The following is a 12,546-nucleotide window of genomic DNA, read 5'->3' as shown; positions in this document are numbered from 1 at the left end:
GTTGGGCCCCCCACCTTGTGACAGCAGGTGGGGCCAAGAACTGCGTGCAGCAGGCTGTGGGGTTGGGGCCCACTCGTGATGATGGGCTGTGGGGTTGGGGCCCACTCGTGATGATGGGCTGTGGGGCTGAAACCTGCCTGTGACAGGCTGTGGGGTTGGGGCCCACTCGTGATGGGCTGTGGGGCTGAAACCTGGCTGTGACGGGCTGTGGGGTTGGGGCCCACTCGTGATGATGGGCTGTGGGGCTGAAACCTGCCTGTGACGGGCTGTGGGGTTGGGGCCCACTCGTGATGATGGGCTGTGGGGCTGAAACCTGCCTGTGATGGGCTGTGGGGCTGAAACCTGTCTGTGATGGGCTGTGGGGCTGGGGCCCACTCATGATGATGGGCTGTGGGGCTGGAACCTGCCTGTGATGGGCTGTGGGGCTGGGGCCCACTCATGATGATGGGCTGTGGGGCTGGAACCTGCCTGTGATGGGCTGTGGGGTTGGGGCCCACTCATGATGATGGGCTGTGGGGCTGGAACCTGCCTGTGATGGGCTGTGGGGCTGGGGCCCACTCGTGACGGGCTGTGGGGCTGAAACCTGGCTGTGACGGGCTGTGGGGTTGGGGCCCACTCGTGATGATGGGCTGTGGGGCTGGAACCTGCCTGTGATGGGCTGTGGGGCTGGGGCCCACTCGTGATGATGGGCTGTGGGGCTGGGGCCACTCATGATGATGGGCTGTGGGGCTGGAACCTGCCTGTGATGGGCTGTGGGGCTGGGGCCCACTCGTGACGGGCTGTGGGGCTGAAACCTGCAGGTTGTGGAGTTGGGACCTACTCATGACAGGTTGTGGGGCTGAAACCCGCAGGCTGTGGATTTGGGGCCCACTGGTGACGGGCTGTGGGGCCGTGACCTGCCTGTGACAGGTTGTGGGGCCAGGGCCCCCTCGTGACAGGCTGTGGGACCAAGACCTGTTTGTACCAGGCTGCAGGGTGGGGGCCCCACATGTCACAGGCTGTGGGGGGTAGGGCCCACTCGTGGCCAGCTGTGGGGCTGGGGCCCAGGTGTGATGGGACGCTCTGCCCCGTGTGCTCTGGGCAGGCCTGGGGAGGTGCAGCGGGGGCCGAGGCGGTGGTTGGGCCTGCAGCCCGTGGCGAGGGCACCCTGGGCTCAGGGCTGCCAGCGGGGCCTGGGGCCCGGCTGAGCGGGGTGCTCGGGGCCGCGCAGCCCTGCGCAGGAGCACCTGGGGAGCCCTTACCCCTCGCTACTGCTGTCCCATAAGCATGAGGCGATGAGTGAGAGTAGGGACAGGGGGCACTTACAGTCAGTGTGGGGTTGGTAGTGTAGGGGAATGCAGGTGGTTTACTTTAAAACACCCCCAGAAACATAAGCCTCCTTAGCGTTGGGGTTGCTTTGCTTTACTGGCTGGGCACACGCTGTAAACAAGCAGTCTGAGCGCTGCTCACCGGCCTCTCCCTCTTTCCAGGGTTGGATGCTTCCAGGTTTGGCTCGCAGGGCTGCACAGGTGGAAGCGACTGGCTGACCCTGAGGTGCTGCGCTGGGGTGAGTCTGGCTGACCACAACACATAATTCCAGCACGCTTTCTGGGGCTGGGGCTCCTAGTCCTGGGATACTTCTGTCCTCTCTCTGTGTGGGGAGAGGGATTCCCAGGCTGCGATGGGGCTGCAGCCCTCCTGGGTGTCCTCACAGTTCTGTGTGTTGTAGCCCTGTGGCCGTGCACCTTTCTGTTCCTCTGTCCCAGCTGCCGGACACTTTGGGCAGCAGTGCTTGTGGGGCAATCCTTTGTGGGGTCAGTACGTTGCTTCCCTGGCTTTGTAAGGGCTATTTGCTGTTCTCCAGTCTTCTGCGTTGATTTAAACGGTCTGAGCAATATGCAAAGCTCTCCCCTTGGTCTTAAACATCCTGCTTTTCTGAGATCGAATATGGTCTCTGCTGGTTCTTGGGCAATCTCTTTTTTGGAGGAAAATGATAAACACAGGACTACTTGTATAAGCTTGCAGGTCTGGCAAATACTTTTAGAAGTAAATCTTGTGGTTTTGGGATGACTCTTCAGCCTTTTAGTTTCTGACTCTACTCTTGATCCCCCTGAGGTTGTAAGGAGATAGGTAGCAATGTTTTTCTGAAGCAGAGCATGCTGCAAAACCCCTTAGGAGAGGCAGCTTGGTGCACAGCCATGCATGTTGGGAGCACCGGAGTTTCCTTGCTTGCATGTGGCCTGTTGCACTGTTTGTAGTCTCAGTACCATGGGGAGATGGAGATCAAGAGTCACAAAAGAGTTAAGAGGCTGAATCTGCCTTGTCTGATGCACATGAGTTGGGTGTTAGGCTTCAATGAAGGAGCTGAAAAAAAGGAGAGGCTGCAGGTGATGTTGGTGGCTTCTTGCAGCAGGGAGGGTGGCTTAGTTTGGGTGAGATGTGATCTTCCGTTAGTTTCTTTCTGTGGAAACGTAGAGGTAGGGCAGCTGCCTGCTTGCACTAGGAGGGCTGGAGGAGTTTATTTTTTCTGCGCGCCTTCGGGTGTTTCAGAGATGGTGAATATCCTGGGGAACCTGGGTGCCTGGGAAGTTTGCCCATGAGTTGCTTTCTTGTGGCCTCCCAGTGAACTTGAGGTAAACTGGGACTAAGACTCCTTTTTCCTTCCCCGTCCTCTCCTGAGAGCACTGGAAAGGTATTAACCTGATGCTAATTGTTACTCTGACTGATAGCAGCAATTAGGGTCTGTAATCTGAGATCAAGTCTCTGCTATGTGGAGTGTTGTAACTCTGCCTGGGGGAGCTTTCTGCTGAATATCCTGAGCTGGGATGCTTCAAGGAAGTCCTGGGACGCTCTTAAACACTACCAGCTTGTAGAAGGAGGTGAGTGTGTTCCTGCTGAGGTGGGCTAACTGTGCCCAAACACCGGGGTTTATTTCAGAATTATGCGCCTGATATATTGGTGAGATGTTGCTTCCTCGCTTCCCCGCCGCACGGCAGCATCCCGCTGCCCAGCCTCTCCCGGGCAGGGTTGCTGAGAGGAGGCACTGCCCTGCCTGGCTTTGCAGTTCGGGCATCTGCTTCCCAGATGCTTTCAGTCTCATGTGGGTCCCGCTGGGAATGGCAAGGCCACGCTCATTTAGAACCGTTATTTATTAAAAGAAGTGCTGGGTGACGACCTTGTCTCTGTCCCTTCAGCTCCTGGTGATATCTGTGACACAGCTGGTCTTAAGAGGTCACTCATTTCCCCTTGCTTAATGATCTGCTGTAGAAAGCAAGCTTTCATTGCTTGCTTGAGTGTCAATGAGACGTGAATATTAATGAAACCTCGGTGGTCCTGTGGTGCTAACTGTCACGGCCGTGGAGGGCTCATTTGGAGCTGCTGGGCAGTGCGGGGAACTCTGTGATGAAGCGATAATAAAGTGTTCGTGAACTCTGCTCCGAGGTGCTGCTCAGGACTTTGAACTTGCAGGCTCTTGGCACAGCAGCGTGAGACTGGCTTGGCGTTTTCTAAAGCTCTTGCACAGCAGCACGAGCATTAGCAGGGGAAGGACTCATGTAGGTACAGGAGAGTTTGTTGGTTGCAACTTTGGCTAACGGTCTGGTTAACGGAACCTAACCTCCTCCGAGGCCCTGAGCTGGGATTGGGGCGAGGGTGGGCGCAACGCGAGATCTATTAAAATGGCCCCGTTTGGCTGTGGTTACCAGCTGGGAATCACCGTAAGGAGTGGGATGTCGGCTGTTGTGTATGTACGAGGGAAGAGCATAATTTTAAGTCTGCGGGAAGCAGGTTTTTGCTGCGTTAATCCAGGCGAGTCCCTTCCAGCTTCTGCTACTGCGTGTGGAAAAGTTGGGGTAACAACTGAGGTCTTGTAAATAAAATAGTTGTCTTTAGAAAATGAGGCTTTTTACATACTAATCTGGAATATATTACACAGGCAGTGTACTGTGCCTTTTAACGGAGTACTTCTAGTATCTGTGCTTGAACGGCAGCAAAACTGCTCCCCAAAAGATTATCTTGGAGCAAGAACCCCGGGTTTAGGTCTCTTGCTCTGCACCCTTATGTGTGTCCTGAAATGAGAGCCCAGGGTCAAGCTGTGTGGGGTAGATGGTTGGTGACTCTTATTTTCTTACCTGTGGAGAAGAATTTGCTTCACTCCTGGAGTAAAGCAGACCTGACTCGCCCTGCTTTCTCTTAGAGCAATATCTTCTTCCCCTCCAACCTGGGGTGTTCCCTGGCCATAGAGGTCGCAGCGGCCCTTCTGCAGGGATTACTGCTGGATCAGAGCCTTAGGATTTTAGCGGTGTCTGGCTATAGTAATAGACATCGTCCCTCAAAACCTTTGTATACCAGTCCCTGTAGGAGTTTTGCCCCACTGCTGACCAGCTTTTTGCACTATGCTATATTGCTGTGCAGCCTCTTTGCTACACAGAAGGACTGTTCTGACTCCTCTGATCAAAAGGAGCATTACCTTTCCCGCAGATCCTGCCAGGTATGGCACAGCTGAGCTCACTGAAGTTTAAAAAAAGGTGGTGGGTGTTGTCTGTGTTGTCTCCAAGCTATGGCCGTTGCAGGCTGTCATGTCTTAGCAGTGCAGAAAGCCTGCCTGCATTCTGTGAAGTGGCTCATCTCCTTCATGTAACACCCGAGGATGAAGTACAAAGGTTGGAGCCGATGGCTGTGTATTAATTGTTATCACAGTGCCTAGCAACCTCACTCGAACTGGCTTCCTTTTACAGTAAATGAGGTATAAACAGAAGGCTGATCCTTCCCTCCTGCTCCCCAAAAACACGTGGAAGAGCTTGACTGGTGCAAGAGCATCATGTGCCTGGGGAGCTGGCAATCCATTCTGCCACCTGGTTAGCATGACCTGGGAGGGTTGTGGCAGAAGTAAGAGGAAAAGGGACATTTGCCGTGGTCGGAAGACTAGCGGGCTGCCTTTAGGCAGGATGCAGGATGTTTTCATACCTCCTCATCTTCGCTCAGAAACGTTGGAGCTCCTTAGCCCCCTAACAATGGTAGGAAAGACTGACCTACAAAATCGTCTCGGAGCCTGTGCCCATGCACCGTTGTTTCTGGAGTATAATCCATGTGAGTAAGAAGCAGGAGGGGCTACTGTACCTGCAAGCCCCGAGGGACCTATGCCACTGCTCTTGGAGATTTGAAGTTATGAACGTTACCTCGAGGATGTGGATTATATTCATGGAGGGGAAAAAAGCGAAAAAAAATTGTTGGAAGCCTTTGGTAGTGTAGGGTAAAAGCATCACCTTTCTTGACGTGTTTGTCTTGAGCGGAGATTGTATCTAGTGGTAGGATGAAGAGAAGTTGCATACTGTTTGGTGTTAATTACAAAGGGAGAACCACATGAAAATCAAGTGAAATTGAATCCCACTGCATTTGATATTCCCAGAGTTGAAGGCCTTGGTGCATCTCATTAGTTTAAAAACCCTGATGGAGAGAGCTCAGCTTCGAACAGGAAATTGATATGACATTGAGACCTGGGAGAGGATTAGCCGCCTGCCTCTGAACTTGTCCAAAGGAGTTGAACATGTAAATGTTCCCAGAGAGCAGCTCCCTGCGAGAAGGCATGCCAGTTAATTAAGGCCCCCGGGACCGCACAGTTGCAGTGAGGGAGGGATAAGGTCTGTGCGCGTGGAAAGTCCTGCCGCTCTTTTCTCTCTGCGGTGGAAATGCCGCATGGGCTATACAGACAGGCCCAAAGCTTTTGGGCGTGTGGGCTCTGTTTGGATGCTGGTCAAAGAGATGCTTTGTTATACTTCTCAGTGGGCTTTGCAGGCGCTGGGTTAGGGTTGAACTAAACAGGGTATGGTGTTCTGGGACTAATGTGTTGGCCCATCTGGCGGAGGTATCTACGGAGGGTGTGTGGCTGGAAGGCAAATTTAGGTTTTGCCCACAGGTGACCTGGGGACTGGCTTTTGTGCTGAAGAGTTTGGTTCTGTTTTGGGACTCTGCAGAGGTGCTGAGGGCCTAGAGCTCTGTGGATCTCGCATTTGGATGCCAAAACACATCTGGTTGCCGTGACCCAGTGTCTTTGCTCTAGTGGTATGAAAATTGTAACACCAAGGCGATGTCCTCACTGTATCTAAAAAGCTGCAACTGCTTTTTTTTTTTTTTCAGTGCTTGAGCTGATAGGAGGTATTTGCCAGGGAATGAAGGCCATCAGATACGCCGTGCCTGCAAATTTGTACCTGTAAGCCTATCTGCTTTGGGCCCTGCTGGGTTTACTCTTCTGATGAAGAGTTTTGTAACAGCTGTATGTGGAGAGAGGATTTTCCCATTTTCTTTTGCAAACACCAGCCGTGCTGTGTGCAGTGTTAAGGCGAGGTGCTAATGATGAAGAATCCATGACTCGGTGGCACACCAGGGTTTTCAGCAGTACTGTGCTCCTTTTGAAAACAAAACGTGTTTGTGGGCTGACTGTGATCTCTGTGGCAGGTGGAGTTTGCAGACTATACCGATGTTGTCGTGCTTCTTATGTACTCAGAGGACAGTTTCTAGCTGGAACGTTGCAGTCCCCGGGCAGGATTGCTGGAAGGAGGGCTGGTGGGGCCCTTTGCTTCCAGCGAGGCGATGGAGGCTGTGGAAGCCTGCAGGGATCTGGCCGTCAGCATGATGCCTCTGCTTTGGACAGAAACCCCTGCCCAAGTGGCCAGGAGGTGAAAAATCTCTGCATCCCTCTGGCACGGGCCTCCTCAGGGGAAAATCTTGTCTCTTGTTGAAGCAATGGCCTGTGGCAGGCTGTGTGGTTGTGTAGGGGCAGGGATCCTCCTCACCCATTCTCTGCCTGTGCATCTCTCATGCCCTGCTTAAAATTAAACACACCTTCAGGTTCTCCGTTGCAAGAACAGCTCCAGTGAGGAGCCCCAGAGGAGCACCCTTGTCCCAGCACAGTGCATCGCTCATGCTGATGTTGCTGCTGGAGAAGATGTTGGCTGGAGCAGGGAGCTGTGCTTTGTGTAACTCGATGGTGTTGCAGCTTCCATCTGAGGATAGCCTAGATCCGGACTCACCAGCTTGGAAAAGATGTGAGTGAGGAGGACTTGAGAGAGACCTGTAAAATCACCCAAAAGGTGATTAGGAGGCAATTGTTCGTTTACTGCAGGGCAAGAAGCCGGGGCTCCCCACCAAAAATAGCGGGCTGCAGGTTTAAACCAAACAGCGTGACATGCTATGGGTGGGGGAAGAAGTAATTCGACCCTGGAAATGTGTTGTTCTGGGATGTTGTGGAGACCAAAAGTATCATGAACCTTTAAAAACGAATTTGCCAATTTCATGGCAGATAACTCTTGATGATGGGCCTAAACACAGCCCTGGAGCGATTTATAGCTTGGGAATTTGTAAGCGCCAGGCTGGTAGGAGCTGGAGAAATGTCCTGGGAAAACACCTCCGTGTTCCACCTTCTGTTCAGCTCTTTCTATTAGCATCAAGCTCTGTTGCTGTTGGAGACAGGAGGCTGAATTATAGAGACCTACGGTCTCTTGGCTGACGGCTGTCATGAATGGACGAAAGCAGGTAAATGACCCTACCATGCACCATCTGAAGGAAGACTCTCCTTTCTGGGAGGCTGTGATCAAAAGAGCCGTTTCAGGTCTAACACTGGCAACGCACGTTCCTCGGTACGGGCAGGTGCTTGAGTGACTTCTCCAATGCCCACGCCTGCCTGTACAGAAGTTGAGGCTGTGTTTAGGGGGTTGCTTGGTGACAGTTCTTCTGGGCAGGTTTAGGGAATTAAACGGTAAGTAGGATTAATAAAAAAGTATCAAAATATGTAAACATATGTATCATCTCTTTGATAATGAAGGAGCAGTTAATAAGTATTTGCAATCAATGTTCCTACCTGGAAGCTTTCTCTGGAAGCATTTCTGAGGCTGCTCAAACAACCCGTTTATTTCCATCATTTTAACAACCTATTTTCTCAAGGCAGTTGAAATGACTTAAAGAGCTGTCTCCCCTCCTCCCCACCTGCGACACACTCCATTTTACTAAGCCTTTGCTGGGTCTCTGGCTCCTGGCTGTGTCCTGAGCTACTGAGGCGGATTCTGGACCTAGTGCTGGCTGGGTTCCTGCTCTGCTGGAGGTGTCGGCAGGGCAGGTGGACAGCCTTGGGTGACGGTGAGTAGCTGGCTCATAATCACTCATGTGGAGATCCCTACCCAAAAGCCAGCACAGGCATGGGGAGTCAGGAGCTGCCCTGATGCATGGCCTGGGGGGGTGTATGTGTGTCACTTGGAAACACTTGTACAGCTTGGAGGAGCTCTTGGTTTGGGAGCAGGGCGCTGCTTTTGCTATCTTTCTGAAGCAACGCTTCCCAGTGATGTGTCCTGAGGACTTGTAGGACACTGGTTTTTCTTAGTCACCCAACTGCTGTGCCTGGTTCTTTCAGTGCCTTGATGAGCTGTTATATACATCCTGGTTCTTCTGGGGTAGAGATATGCAGGTCCTGAGCTGCTGCTTCCAGGACACGTAGGCATCACATAGGTACGGATGACTTCTTTCTTTGGGCTGTCAGAGCAATATTTCTTCCTCTTCATAGACAGCAGTGTCTGTGTGAGTGGCTGGATGCCAAACTGCTGCCTTGAAGAATGTACTATTAGTTGGGGGTGGTGCAGGAATAGTCTACCTCTCCATGATACCAGTCCAGCGAAGGCACAGTGTTGTCTTGGTCCCAGCACAAATGAGTGTTGGACCTGTGCTTCTTCCTTGAAGAGCTCTGGGGCTGTAGTGTGTAGTTTTAAAATGTTGCTGTCCCACCTCCCAGCCCGGCACATCCCAGAACAGGGCTTGAAAGTCAGCCCCAAAAATGGGGATGACCCCTGCCCATTAATAGCGGTCACTTACTCTTGGCTAAGGGAAGATGGCAGATGATGAGCAAAAGCTTCAGCTTCCAGGCCTCTTCCCCATGTACTTCTTGCAAGGATTTCAGTGCTCAAGTTGTGCTGCTGCTTTGCCTTTCCCTGAGGCTTGGGGAGCTGGGAGCCACGCAGCCTGTGGTGTTCCCCTGTTCCCTGGGGTTATTCCCTATCCCCCTCTCTGAGGACGTGTTTGGGCTCTGCTTTGTGGGATAACTAATAGGGCTGTCAGACCCCTTGTCCCAACAACCTGAGAAGATAAATAGTCCAACATGTGCAGCCACCTTCACAGGTCCTGAGGCCCCGGCAGGAGCCAGCACTGTGACAGATGAGCTGACAAGTGGGGCTGACACAACTGGGTCAGCGCGAATGTCGAAGGGGCGGAAGCCGCGTCTCTGTCTCCCCTCCGCTTGGCACCCCAGTGCCTCTGGGCCAGATGGTGGCCACTTATCACCACCTCCTTCGGCGACTGCTGTAAGCTGGCGGCACGAGAGCCTCGTCTAGAAGAAAGACACTAGTCATGGTCCTAAGGCTGCTCTGTGGAGTTGCCATCTGTCCTCTCCTTGGGTGCTGATGCTCTGTCAAAGAAGCATCTGGTTAGACTGTGCTCTACACCTCTACCTTCCCAGCACAGCTGCTTTCCCTCCAAAAAGGTGAGCTGCTTCATGTATCTGCACATGAAGGTGTGTGTATCTATATTTTTTTTTCTTTTAGAGAGCTTCAACTTTGTGCTTTGTGGCTTGACACCTCTTCCCTTGCCCAGCCTCCTGCAACCTTAGCACTGTATGTGTCTCCTCTCTCGCCTGGAGCCAGCTTGTGTGCTGTAAGTTGGGTTAGTTGTTTGGAAAGGACTGTGCAAATAATCGCCTGAGTTTCTCCTTTTGTGGATGGGTGAGGAAAATTTGGCAAGGCTGCTGCAAATGAGTCTTGTGAGCGTCTTGGAGCCGTGAGCGGAGAGCCCTGAGCTGGTCTCACTGTGTGAAATCCATTAGCCACAAGCAGAGCTGCTTCTGGGCTCAGCATTCAGTACCTGTTACGGGTTGAATTAGTCCCTAATTTCTGTCCCTTACAGTTAAAATGGCTCAGACATTTCTTTCGAGATGGGGTATTGCTTCTGACTAAGTACCCTCCAGCCATGGCTCTACTGACTATTAAATTGTTCTCAGAAATGCAGTGATCGTCTTGTCTCCGGGTCAGCGTAGGCTGGTGCTGTCACCTGCGTGTTGCTGTGGGGCTAGAAGAGGTGCTTTGCTTTGCAGTAGGAAAGCAAATGCTGAGACACATCTGAGGACTCAATGGCTGCAGGTTTAATAAGATCAATACCACCTCTGCAAAAGATTACATGGTATACTAGGCAGCAAATAGACCACTTCTGCTGGATTTGGAAACCATTTATAGAGTCTATTAGGGATGGTAAGATAGAAGGGATGTATCCGGAGCGAGTTGCACAGACGCAGTAGTTGAGACTCCCACATTAAGGGTTTTGCAGTCTATTAAATAGTGGAATTAAAAGCAATATAAATGAGAAAGTTTTGTCCAAGGAGCTTTACCTGCAGCCACATCATCAGCTGATGTGGCAGAGCTGGGTTGTGGCACCCTTCTGGCTGCTTCTGCTGCCTGTAGAAGGGCTGAACCTCCTAAAGCCAAGGCGGTGGCTTGACTCTGCCTGAAGGCTTCACCATTGCAGAAAGAACAGAAGAGAAAAGAGCTGCCCAGAAGATGGGTGCTTGTTCCTGCATCTGTTGGCCAGTGCTGCGCTCTGAAGCCTTGAAAGGCGGCGAGAAGGGATGTCTGCCAGCCGCCTGTCACAGCAGAGAAGAGTTAGTCAAGGGGTGAGACCTGAGCAGGCTTGGAGATCCTCACTGCTCCCACCCAGCAGGTTGTTGGGTCTTCTACCCTGTAGCTGGCAAATCAAAAGGTGTCTGGTCCTGTGGAGGATTCCCTTTCTCCTGCTCCATCCCTTGTGCCACGCCACGTGCTCTACAGCCAGTGTTAATGCTTCTCCCATAAGCAGCCTGCAGCGGGCAGGCTTGAGTTGAGGAGCAGCTTTTGGGAACAGCCTCTCTGGGCCTAGGCTGCTCTGTTGGCCTTGTTTGAGCTGCCCTTGTGCTGCCATCACCTCCTGCGGTGTACCCTCAAAATAATTAACTCTAATAACAGATGAGCAATAGCCTGCCTGGTCACCCTGCCTGCTCCCGGGGAGTGAGGCAGGGCGCTCGACTCCTTTCATTTCTCCGTTCCTCTGTCCAGTCTCATTTGAAATGCCTTGCGGGATGAATTACAGTGCTCTAAGAGAATCTGTAAAATAGGATCACAGGCCAATTGAATCCATCTGCAAAGTTCAGGAGGGCAATATATCACCCTATGGATGGATTCCGCCCCCCTTCTTTTTTTTTTATTTTAAAAGGCACTCGGACCTAGTAAGAACAACAAATACTTAGGGAACAAGCTCTGTGGTGTAATGAGGAGCTGGATCAGGCTGTGCTGACTGAAGGTGGGTGATGCAGAAGGGAAGTTGATGCTGAGGATGTACATGGCAGGAATGAGTAGGGAAGCAAGGCAGGGATTCATACTGTGCTGCTGCCCAGCCTGATCCCTCCGAAAGCAGAATAATGTTATGTGAGTCTCTGGGAGTGTGCCAAGGGGTAAAGTGTGCTGGGAGAGGCAGCAGTGAAAAATGTTTACCAGCCGTGGGAGGCTTTAGGGACAAATAACAACCTGCCCAAGTCGGTAGAAGCAGCCACAGTAGGAGCCATGCAAGTGCTGTGACCCACATGGAGGTCTCGGGTATCCCGGACCATCTCAAAGAACTCTGAGTGCTGACACGGGGGCAGCTGAAGGCAGCCCTCGGGGTCTGAATTAGCAATTCCTGGCTGGCCGGCCTGGCCGTGCTCCCCGGGGAGTGCGGCTGAGGTCGGTCACCTCGCCTTTTGGCCCTGGTGTGGGTGGACTGCCGGGGAAGGAGTTAACCCCTTTGCTCTTTGGGTCGATTGAGGTTGGCCCGGTGTTAGTTACCAAGCCTTCCTTCTCCTCTGGCTGGGATGCTCCAGCCATTGCCCAAGGGGGAAGGGAAATGAGTTAAACCCATCTTCAGACACGTTTGTATTGATTCTGTCACTTTCTTGCTGCTTGCTGACAGGTGATGGATGGCTCATAATACGACCGGCACAGTACATTACGTTTCCCATCCAGGGACTCCTAAATCATTTCAAATTTTCACATTCCCTAATCAATATTTTATCAGTAGCAGAAGAAAGCGGAACAGACCCATTTCTCAAGAGGTAGAAGAGTGAGTGTGTGCGGATGCATGCCTGCACATATATAGGCATGTGAGTTTGTACATTTATAATTGCAACTAAAGCACTGTTAGTACAACAATTATAATACCTGCAACCATAAAAATAAATACAGAATGAGGACTGGGAGTGTTGCTTACATTTAAGTGACTTCAGGATGAAGCAAATTAGAGATTTGGGTTTCTGATTTGAATGTGGATTAACGCTTAGTGGGGTTTGAACTGCCAGTCGCTCTGTCCTTAGGCAGGGTGCAGGGGAGTCAAGGCAGATGGAAACATGCCTAGTTTTGGGGGGAAGAAATTAGATTTGCAGCCTCCTATAATGCAGCGAGGCTCAGATCTGTCACCCGCTGCTGAATCAGTAACGGGGAAATGTCCCTAGCAAGTCTGTCTGGAGTTGGGTTG

This window comes from Gavia stellata, chromosome 10, assembly GCF_030936135.1.
Source record: "Gavia stellata isolate bGavSte3 chromosome 10, bGavSte3.hap2, whole genome shotgun sequence".
Lineage (NCBI taxonomy): Eukaryota > Metazoa > Chordata > Aves > Gaviiformes > Gaviidae > Gavia > Gavia stellata.
This window is presented reverse-complemented; position numbering follows the sequence as displayed.